This window comes from Condylura cristata, unplaced genomic scaffold (assembly GCF_000260355.1).
Source record: "Condylura cristata isolate star-nosed mole 26May11 unplaced genomic scaffold, ConCri1.0 scaffold00011, whole genome shotgun sequence".
NCBI classification, from domain to species: Eukaryota; Metazoa; Chordata; class Mammalia; order Eulipotyphla; family Talpidae; genus Condylura; species Condylura cristata.
In genome coordinates, this window is record NW_004567112.1 from 35,979,364 (window position 1) to 35,992,070 (window position 12,707).

Here is a 12,707-nt window from a genome sequence, read left to right on the forward strand (position 1 = left end):
AGTCATCCAGTTTTGGGCATTTGGGCTGCTTCCATGTTTTTCCAATTGTAAATAAAGCAGCAATAAACATGGGGGTGCACATATCTTTTTCCATCAGTGTTTTTGTGTCTTTTGAGTAGATACCTAGGAGTGGATCAATATCACTTTTAAAGTATTTTAAAGTATAAATCTAAATGGTAATAAACTCAATATAAAGTTTAATTAAAGAAAAATCTGATGACATAAATTTAACTAAAAATTTAGACTAATACATACTTCTCTTACTAGAAGATAATCTTATAAAATATAAGTGGTATATCATTTATATCAACAAGATTAAAGTTTATTATTTCTGGGGCTGCAAATCATTGTTTTACATGATATATTTCATACCATGGATGAAAATAACATGGATGGAACTAGAGAGAATTCTGCTAAGCAAAGTTAAGTCAGAAGAAGAAAAAGACTGGATGCTGTTACTTATATATGGAATATATAGAAACAAAACAAAGGGTCAGATAAGGCCAAACTTAAAAACATTTTTGAAAGAATTGAAAGATGTAAACAAAACCCAAAACATTCTTTTTATAGAATCGAAGGTTTAATACTGCTAATATGGCAGGACTACCCATAAGGACCCCTACCAAAATTCCAACTTTATTCTTTGTAGAAAATGACATATAAACTATGAAATTGCAAGGATCCCAGAATAGGCACAGATAGCTAGAGAATACTTTCTTTTTGAGATGATAAAAATGGTCTCAAAATACACACATATATGAATATACTAAAAAGCACAGCTTATATTTAAATGGATAATTGTATAGTAGTGAACTATCTTAATTAAGCTATTTCTTTAAGTACCTGGAGAACAATTTAACTTTCTTTAAAGAAGACAGGCTATGAGTAAGTGCCAATAGAGGGGACATTTGTGTTAACTATAAGTTTTACTACTCTATAAGTCTTTAAAATTTTGAGAAAAGGCAGGTAGAAACAATTAACCATAACAGAAACCTGAGGATACTGATCTTTGCACTACAGCGTATCTCTGTAATAAGGAAGTTCATAAGTAAACAATTGTCTAGACAATTTCCAATACAATGACAGTTAAATAAATACACAAAACTTCAATGAGTTATTTCTTGCTATGGAGAATAATCACAAGGGAACAACACATGGTGAATTCTGGATTAAGGAAATTTAGACATATAGAACACTTTGAAGACATTAAAAGAGCACAAAAGAAAATAAATGAACAAGTAAAAACAGACAGCAAGAAGCAGTTAATTTTACAAAAATATTTTCAATGTATATAATATACTATGGCAAGTACAAGAAATCTTGGGAAAGCACATTATGAAAATTTTAATGTTAAATAAACAAGTCCACATTATCATTTGATATATACCTATTGCAGAATACTGTCAAGGAGAAAAATATCTGAGTAAAAAAATGTAACATTGGATATAACAAGGCTATAACATAAGAAAATGAACTAAAATATTTATCAAGGGAGTCATAAAATTTCTCTCTAAATTTCTGACGTAAATGATGGTATGTATCTAATGAATAGACTAACCTTACTATCATTAAGAACTACTTTTTTAAGTAAAGCTAAACCAGTAACATGCCCCAGAAATCTGATTGTAAAACTGAGGTTCTGGGGCAAAGGAGAGAGCACAATAGGCTATGTCGAAGAATATGTTGAACCTATGTTGAACCCGTTTTGTGTTGAGTACAATGAGGTAACAACACCTTTGAAATCACAACGCTGCAAACCAATGTTAGCCCAATTACACAAACAAAAAAGAAGAAGGAAAACATTTCCTAATGAAGAATTTTGGGGGTTTTTCAAAGTATTTAAGAAAATGTATACTGATTTATATATACTATCCTGGTATAATTTATTTTGCAAAGGGTCAATAATTATTGGTTAAATAAATATTCCCACATAAACAAGCAAGAAGTTTTAATTTTTCAAAACCAAGTATAAAAAATTTGTAATAAGTATTATAAAAATTATTAAAACCATAATAAAGTACACGGAGTAGAACACAAATCTTCCACAAACAGCAAATTCTCAGTTTTATTCCACCAATTGCTAGTTTTGCATCTATTTAATGGTATTTCCATTTCTGTTTGTATTTATTTCTTGGCATCTATTCTGATTCCCTAACTAATCTATGCACCCAGATAACATGTATACATGTGCATACTAAAACTGTGCAGTGCAGACTTCATCAAAGCAAATTCCACAATATTCCCTCACTCTAACAAAAGGTCTGTACACGTATTAGTTTCGAAGAGTAACAGAGTTCCCAAACTGGAACATATCATTTGAAACATGGTTTGAAAAATACCTTAAAAATGAAAAGTCACTATGTGTAGAATTGAAAACTGTCACACTCAAATTCTATATGGCACTACAAAGCAACAACTGAGTTTTTCTCAAATTACATAAACAAGGAAAAATGCAGATACATGATGAAACATTGAAAACATTGCCTTATATTTTAAGCCAATATCCTATACCCTTTCCTTCCCCTCATACTTACCAAAAACACTATTTTAATGGCCAGTAGAGTTGAATTCTAAAGTCATGCTAAAACATAAGAATCAATATGTATTTTTAAAATCAAACTAAAGACAATTTATAGTAATAAAATACATTAATAGCAATTCAAGTGCTATAAAATTCCCTCATATGTAGGAGAAAAATGACCCTTCAAACAGAAAGGAATTTCATCAACTGGTTTAAAAATAACAATGAAATAAAGAGCAGAGCAGACAAGACTACTCTTGGCCTCTGGCTTCCTTCAATAAAGAAGTATTATAAAAGGAAGAGTTAGCCAGCACTGATACAGTAAAGAAACCGCCACTTTAATAAATCATTTTTTTTTTAAGGAAAAGGAAAAGTCTGCAAAATCTGTGAAAGTGATTTATCTTCAGGTGAATAAAATGAACAGCAATTGATCTTGTACACAGGGAGTGATTCTTCTTCTACCAGTTACAAATATATCTCGGTTAAATATCACTAGAATAGGTTAGGCAGTCTCATGTTTTGAATAATTTATTTGTGCATTTAAGATGAAGAATATATTCTAAAGTTTTATACCAAATACCACCATTTCTATTTATAAGATATTTGAGTAGTACCTAATACAGATCAGAATAAATAAAGAGCAGTGTCAGATTCAAGAAGTAATGCTGTAGCTGAAATTATGAAATGAGTTCAAGTTTATGAAAGGAAGGAAAAGAATGCTACAGGCAGTGAAGATTGTATGTTTAAACCACTAAGATGACTGGCCACTGTAAGTTTCAATTTACAGCATATAATTCTAATAAATCATGAGTGTTCCCTATTTTACTCTATAAAGTGGATAATTTTGAAAATAAATCTATTTATAGTTTGTGTTTGTAATCCTGAAATGCTGCAAAGAGATTAATAGACAAAGGTAAATAATTTATAAAATTATTTTAATGTAGTTTCATAGTCTTTTAAAGGTCTTAGAAAGGACCTTTAAAATTTAATGTCATGATTAACTACTATGAAATGAAGTAGTTTTACAGGTTTACAAAATTACTCATAAGCTAGATTATATTCAGAGTTACATTTCTTAGAATTCATAAAATATCTAAAACCTCTTGGTTATTTTTTGTTGTTTTCTAAATTTGTTTTCCAATTATATTTATTGACATAAACATACATACTATGAATACCCATATTCAGCAAATTTATCCTTAGTGAAATGCAAATAAAAACCACAATGAATATCAATTCTCATTAGTTAGAGTGACTGTTAAAAGGGTAAGTAACAAAGGGTGTAGGTCAAAATATAGAGAAAAGGGAATTCTTACAACACTGTTGGTGGGAATATAAACTCCTGCAGACACTATGAAAAAAAGTATAGAAATTTCTCAAAATAATTAAAAATAAAAATATCATAATGTCTAATTATCCCACTTCTGGATATTTATGTGAAAAATAGGGAAATACTAGTTTAAAATTTTATATATATATATATGTATGTATGTATGTATGTATGTATATATATCCCTTGTGTTCATTGTAGCAACTAAATGCACAATAGCCAGAAAAGGCACAATCTATGACTTGTCAACAGGTCAGTGGATAAAGAATAACTGGTTAAACAGTAAGGCATCAATTAACAATGTCTCAATCAAAGATAGACTGTGTATAGCACAGTAGTCCCAGCAGGCTACATAATAGACCCTCGGTATCCCATCTGGGCTTGCACAATTATATTCTGTGACATTCTCACCATGATGAGATCACCTAAGGAGGTATTTCTCAAACTATATCCCCAATCTCAAGTGGCCCATGGATATATACACACTGTAACAATACTATGCAATTATAAGAGAAGAAATCTTGCTGTTGGCAGCAACATGGATGAAATTTAGGATTATGCTAAATGGATTAAGTCAGATAGAGAGACAAATACTGCCTTATTTCACTCATGTGGAACATAAACAAGGCACAGGAAAAAACAAACAAACAAAAAGCCTTAGTTTTAATGACAAAACAGTGTTTACCAGAGTAGAAGTAAATAAAATGGATAGAATGATAAGATACACTGTATGGTAGTATATGGAAACTAGACTTTTGGCCATGATCACAATACAGCACATATTGATGTTGAGACATAAAGCCCTATACATGAAACTTAAAAAAACAAAAACTAAACCGGAACAAACTCGTATTATGAGAGCAAGCTGATGGTTATCAGAGAAGGCTATGGAGGCGGGAAAATCAAATCTGTTAGAGGGGTATTTATGGTGGTAAATAGAAACTAGACTTTGGTGGGGACTGTAATGTGCAGTAGCTGAAGTATAATATTGTGCACATGAAATCTATATAATGTTACAAACCAGTGTTACTTAGTTTTCTTTAATAAATCACGGGATTATTGTTTCATGCAGACTGAATCCACTTAGGTATAAAATGCAAAGATATGAACAATTAGAACTCAATAAATACTACTTTTAGATTCACAATAAGCTACACAAAGAGTACAACCGGTTCCCATCTTACCTTCTTCTAGCTGCCCCTAATGATAACATGTCCATAGCCACGAGCAAACCAGGATGTTGACGTTGATATTGTACTAAACTACAGACCCTACTCAGATATTAGTTGTTACACAGTCTTGTTTATATATGTCTGTACAGTCTATGAAATCTGTCTGTACAGAGTCATGCAATGACTACCATAATCAAGATACGGAATAGTTCCAACACCAAGTCCTTTTGCATAATTCTTTTTTATTCTGTCATATTCTGAATGCACTTCTGAAAATGTTAACTCTGTTTATTTGCCACTATATATATATATATATAAAATAATTTAACATTTTAAAACACATTATCTGAGTAAAAGATACACAAAATCTCCAAGTGCACAGTTAGTAATAAGCACTTTTAGACAAATAAATATTGTATCAGGGATAAAAATACAGAAAGCTAATAAAGCCAAGTGAATATAAAAAGCACAGCAAGCATAAGCACAGAAAATCGAATCTAACTTATTTAAAAAATAAGTTGTATGGATGATTCGATAAAGCAATTTATTATGATAACCCAGCAAACACACCTAAAAGTCATAGGACACGCAGCACATGCTGCGTGGGTACTATGTACACCTGGGTACTAGGCAGGTATACAGTCCTCTAGATTGCACTCTCCAACTAATATCGGGAAATACTCTTATACTTCCAGTGACTTAAATCTGCAAATGAGTGACTCAAAATTTTTCCAAAGCATAAAGTTTCAGCAACTTATCGCAGTTGCTGGATTAAGTCTTTAATATCTGCACTGTCTTCCCAGAAACACATCCTGCCACCCTCGCCAGAGTGATTGACATGTGCCAAAGAGCCTATTAATTCTAAAATCCTTGTCCTAGGATCTGGTACTAGGAAAACTTCCCAAGTCAAAACACCCATAACAACAAACTAAGATTTGAAAAAATACTTAAAAGTATTTTTTAAAATAGTGACAATTTTTATGATAAATATACCTTCTTTTTAAAAATCTACTTATTTTCTTCACTTACTAATTATTATTTCAAAGTTCTCTCCAATTGGAGATTTATAGCACTTTCCTTTGCATATTGAAAACAGTTTCTAACAGGTCATTAGATCACAGTTCAACAATGGAAAATTATAGATGTCCATCAACAGTTACTATAAAGTTTCAGTAATCAGGATAGCATAATATTGGAGAATCACTAGAAGCAGATCAATGAAATAGAATACAGAATAAAGAAATACAAACATATAACTGATTTTTTTTTTTTAGTTAGAAAAACAACTGAAGGGTTTAAGAAAGACCGCAGGAATGGGTAATGGTTGAAACAACTGGATCATCTTATGCCAGAATACTCTACATACACAAAAACTAACTAAAAATTGACCACAGACCTACATGTAAATGTTAAGATTATAAAATTTTCAGAAGAAATTATTTTGACCTTCAATTAAGCAGAGTTCTTAGGTATCACATAGAAAGCATTATTAATAAAAAGCATATTGGCAAACAAAGAACATGAAAAGATTAGGAAAAAACTCAGAGAAAATATTAGTAAATCATTTATCTGACCAAAAATTTACATTAGGAATTTATAAAGAATTCTCAAAAATCACTAAGAAAAAAGAACAAAAACATTTTTAAAGGGTCAAAGATTTATATAGACATGTCTCCACAGAATGTACAAGACAGCAAAAAAAAAAAAAAACTGTTAAGAAAGTGTAAATTCAAGTAATGACATACTAATCTGGCCCTAATATAACAGATAAATAACAAAAACCTAACAGCATCAAGCACTAGAAAGATGTAGAGCCACATCTTGTACACTGCTTGTGAGAATGTAAAATGGCATATAGCAGTTTGTCAGTTTCTTATAAAATTAAATATACACTTATCATGTGACCCAAAAATCCCACTTCTAATGAAATTAAAATGTGTTAAAAAAAAAAAAAGGCGTACTACACAATAGCAGCTTTATTCATAATTCCCCAAAATGAAAATGTTATCAAACCAGGACTCCGAAGAACTAGGAAAGAAATTGTTAAGGCAGTTAGTTGCCTGAATGATTTACTCCCAACAAGGAAATTAAAATGCTTGACTGCTTTACTTTAAACAGTGTCTCAACTTATCTTGCTAACCAAATTGAAGGCTTTTATCAGACTACTCAAGCAAGGAAGACCTACAGCATGTACAGTCCTGCCCCTAAGTGACCAGAAGAAGCTGAGTTTCATTAGCATACTAAAATCTCTGCCTGGACAGGATATAAATCACAATTTTCTATGACATATGACAAAGCATGTTCTGTTTGCACAGATGTTCCAGTGTCACCCAACACACAAGCATCTTTTTTTTTGAGATCTATCAGCCACCTTCCTTGTCACAATAAAATTGTTCTTTGGCAAACCTGGGTCTGATCTATTGTCTAAAAACTAGCAAATACCAAACTTCTTCCATTCAGTAACTTAACCAATCTGAACATTCTTCTGTGGGGGCTAGATATAAAAGCTACAGTAGGGAGTATGATAAAATACTACTGGCCATCAAAGAAACAATCTGCTGATATACAACAAAATGGATGAATCGCAGATACATTTATGCCAACTTAAGGGCATCAGATCTAAAAGCTATGTTCTATATAGCTCAATGATTACATGTCAAGAACACAAGTGAGCAGAAGAGAGCTGACAGGTATTGGAGTAGTCAATTAAGACCAAAAAAAAAAAAAGTTAAAAGTAATGGTCAAGTATTCACTCATTGTGATACTGTAAGAAAGAACCTAAATTTTTCCTCAAGAAACAGCACAGAGGTCAAGGGACAGGTAAATCTGCACAGATGTGGGGATTGTTCCACTGTCAATGGAGCCCCCAACAAATGGCTCCAACAGTTTTATAAACTAGGTTGGGGGAAATGTAGAGCGAGGAAACCAGTAGTGGAAAAGTACTGATTACTCAGTTATAGTCAAGAAAGGCATGCTCAAAGTTTACCCATTCAGAAGGTCTTGACAAAGGCAACCAAGGCAGACCTCTCTGTAAGTGCCAGAAAAAAAAGGCTTCCATATGAAGGTACTTAGTCAGGAATGCAGTTAACTATCTGAGCCCAGTTGGCCAGAGGCTGAGTCCTTGACTGCAACACCCTTCAGAGACTACAATGAATTGGCTGTGCACAGAGCCTGGTGCAGTGAAGTTTTCCCACTTTCCCAAAGCCCATCTGGTAGAACTTTTGTAGACACCTACGACTGGATGTGAAAAAGCAGACATAGATAAGTTTGTGACCAGGAATTATATTCCTTCATATGAAACATTTAAAGTAAAACTATTGAGACAGATACTTATGAGACATGAGATATTATCATTTTAATAATATTTTATTTTTACATCATTTTGTGCCTTTTTCTATCTCAGTTGTAATCCCCATGGGCTTCCCATCACCAAATCACCCATGTGCCATCACCATAGCCCAGTGCACTTCTCTCCCCCAAACGTTTGATTCCATTCCCTACTCCACCCCCATAAAATGTCTCTGGTATATAGTTGTTCATTATTACTATTATTCTTTTCCATGAGATATTATTTTTACCACTGTTTAACAGCTATCAAAAAGACTGTTATTAATTCATGGATGAGTGCAGAATACATGAGACACCTAGGTCAAAGTCAAAGGATTTCATTACTCATACAAGATATAGGAACATAATCATATCTGCACCAGTTCCCCTCCCTGTCCTTGGGAGTAACATGACGTGGTTCAGATAGATGCTATGTGTGCAGTGGATCTTGCCATGGCAGGTGAGGAACATAAAGCTTGGGAATCCACCAATTTTAGAGTGAACAGTAACTAAGTCTACTCTGTCTGGGGAAAGTCAGTTACTTTATGCTTTAAGTTCACCAGCTGTATAAATAACATTGAGAAATGTCCCAGGAAAAAGAGCAGCCAGAGCCTTAAAGTCTTGGCATACCACTGAAGGACTACAGTCTGTGCCAACAAAAACAGAGCAGCAATTGCTAGGAGTGGAGGTGGGGACAGGCTGAGTGTGGAGGGACACCAGGGAAGGTTCAGGTGGTGGAATTATTCTACATCTTATTCTTGGTAGTGGCTCCATGAGTGCATGTGTCATGACTTGAAACTATACATTAAAAAGCTAAATTTTACTGTATGTAAATGATACCTAAATATTTTAAATGGAAAAAGGACTAAAATAGTAAATCTTGGAAAAAAGACACTTAGGACTGGGGTAACAATCCCAGTGGTCTGTGCTGCACACCTCTTCTTTCAGTTGCCAACTATTTAACATTGTTTGTAGAATTCTTTTAAAGTTCATTACACTTTTAGATATATTAAATCACGTACTCAAACATTAAAATAAGATTCCGTTTCTAAATTTCTTGGTTTTTACAAATTTTGAGAAGGAAAACAACTTAAATTTGTAAAATGTGATAAAATAAAATTATTACAGTTTACTATGCTCTTTCAGCTTTCTAAATTAAGATATTCAACATTCAGTCAGTAACATTTGGCAAGCATTCCCCCACCCTCCCTAACCTCAATATTAAGTGACAAACAGAATAAATTTTTCAAAATCATTAAATTGCCATTGTTCATGGTTTTCTTATTGACCAGTGATCTACACATTCATTTTAGTTTAAGAAAGTTTTTAATAGAATGTAACATCTGTTTTATGTTACATGAGAGACAGCAAAATTCTTTCTCTCTGACTGGATTATTAATGCTCATGCCTTTGTGGAAGTTATTCTCTTCATTCTCATCCCCACACTAGCTCACTAAAGTGCAACATACCCCCTGATGTAATACATTTTCCTTCTAACTGTATAATACTATAGATACCATAACTTTAATGTGACATGATAGTATTTCTTTTTTAAACCACAAATGCATTTCTATTCTCAATCACAAATTTAAATTTCCTGTATATTCCCAGCCCACCAGGCATTTTTCTTTTAAAACAGTTGAATAAAATAGGTTTCAATTTTTTGATTTGTCATCTCATTTTTTATGGTCTTCTCTTCAACTAACTCAGAAAAATAAATGAAAAAGTACATATTTCTTTTTATCCTTTTACTATTAAATCAACTAAAGTCTAAGAAACACTGCAAACTACTTCATTTTTTAAGAATGATATAAATAAGTACATGCCATGTGTAGACTTATTTAAAATAATATGTTTGCCTTAAACTCAAGACAAATACCTTTATCAAGCATTCTTAAAGTATTCAACTCTAGGATTATATAAACAAGAATATGTTTCTGCTTATTTTTATAAGTTCTCAAATTTTGACATATATTCCTCATTCTGTTTGAGATTTACACAAAGATTTGAAGCCATCCTACATTCCACTGATTAAAGTGAACATAAAATAGTATGCCAGATAGAGTTGTTATTGTATTTCTATTACCGTGAGAATTTCTTGTTGTGCAGTATTTTGTTCATTATGAATGGATTCTGACAAAATTAAGACAAACCACATGACTACTAATGATTCTCAATTAGCTCTTCAGGTCATTTCCCTTACCTAACTCTAAGAAAACTACATATGGTTTAAACCACTGGTATTTTTACTTTCTGCCAATACATAAACTGTGCTTTTTTGTGTGTTAAAAACATTCCCATGAATAATTATAATAGTCTCCAAAGAGACCAGATGGTAATAAACTCTAGAGCAGGTCTGGAAACTAACCATAAATTTACCTTTTCATACTTGCACCATCATAATACAGTTCTTTGTGCTATGCCATTAAAAAAATATACTGTTGAGAGAAAAAAATTGAGTAGACTGTACTTAAGCAAAAAGATAAACAGTAACATTAAGGTATTTCATAACTACATACACTCCTCATATAATATTGTTATCAACAATTTTTAAGAGAGCATCAGTTTTACATAGAATATGACATTACTAATAATACTACATAGCAAAAAATTCAAGAAACATAATCCTATTAATAGCGGCAAATGATTTGAGGTTAAATAAATAGAAATGTAGGCTTATGCTATAAGGACTTAACAGCAATTTCTGTTATTCTTCTGGGAAACATACTTAAATTACATTGATCTTGTATTTCAAGATAGAAGTAAAATAATTGTGTTATCATTTATCACTATTTAAGAGTACTATGACTGTGAGAAATAAAAAACAAAGGTACTTTTCTAAAGTAAAATCATGATTCAAAACTTTCAGAAAACACTGTGGTAAGTAAAATTAAATGTTAGGCATGTACCTTCAAAATAAATGTGAACAGCAGAAGTCACCAAATCATAACTTTGTAATTTTAAATTAAAATTATAAAGTATAGTTTAATGGAAAATAGTAGCTATGTTCTATATTCTTTGTAATAAAATAGCAATTTATATTTTTCTGAGATTATTTTTATAACTCAATGAATATGCAAAATAAGAGAATGCAGAGGAAAGGGGGGGGGATAAAAACGGGGACAAAGAAAAGTTCAAATAGTAACAAGAGATATAAGCAGGCAGGGAAGACTGCAGAAAACAGGGATAAAAATAATGTAGATTTTTATACTATTGAACCATCCCTGCATTCCCAAAATTAACCCTACTTGCCAGTTTGGCTACTATTAGTAATGTGATATGTATTCTCTGTTTCCAAATAGTGTATCTGCAATTTAAGCAATACTCATAAATAGGATTAAAAATTTTTTTTGGCTTTTCATTCACTTATGTCTTTATTTCAAATAGTGTATTTGCAATTTAAGCAACACTCAAATAGTATTAAAGTATTTTTTTTTTAGCTTTTTATTCACTTATGTCTTTATTTCTCTGCTATCTTTGTTGGGTTATGGTATCAATGAGAGAACAGCTAGAAAAGAATATATATTTTTTTCTTATATGCTCTAAAATAGGATTATCTAGGAATTAATTGCGACTCATAGGTACAGTATATTCTCTCAGTGAAGACACCTAGTATTCTTACTTTCGTGTACAGAAAGCTTTTATTATTATTATATATATTTGGCCCTTTCTCCCTGCCCTTCCACCTCAGAAACCTTACTTCAGTTATTAATGTCTGCTACTTTGTATAATTTTTTATTTTATTGAATTGTCAATTATGTAAATTTCCAGCATCTATTGTTATTCTTACTTGCTACATTACACATAATGCCTATCATTTTGCTGTAAATTTTATTGTGTCTTTGTTTATGGTGGAATAGTATTCCACATTGTGAACATACCACATTTTTTTTGATCTAATATTATATGAGTGGGCATTTAGATTGTTTCTGTGTCCTAGGGAATGAGGCCAAGGACCACACTACTACACAATGAATTGTAAATGCTTTAATGGGAGGAACCCAGAACTGAAAGTACAATGATATAGGGTTGTGTAGGCTAATTCTTCATTTCCTCTTACTAGCTGATATGCATGTATGCACACATATTTATCCAGAGTTTAACATTAAAACTAGTGAAGAGAAACCTTAGCCAACTCTACCTATACAATTATTTCAAATTGTATTAACAGGAGAAGTCATTTCATTTCATAATAATGTGTCAAATGAGCACATATTTCACTTTCTAAATCAATGTGAATACACTCGCATAAAAATAACAATGAGCCAGAGCAATAAGACAGGAAAAAGGCATACAAGGAATTCAAATAGGGAAAGAAGAAGTCAAACTATCCTTATTTGCAGATGATATGTTAATT

General features: G+C 31.9%; 1 protein-coding gene across 2 annotated transcripts in view; it reads right to left on the reverse strand.

Moving 5' to 3' along the window:
- The window catches only part of ADK (adenosine kinase), a 387,062-nt gene that overhangs the window by 234,277 nt on the left and 140,078 nt on the right, over window positions 1-12,707 (reverse strand). The window lies entirely within an intron of this gene.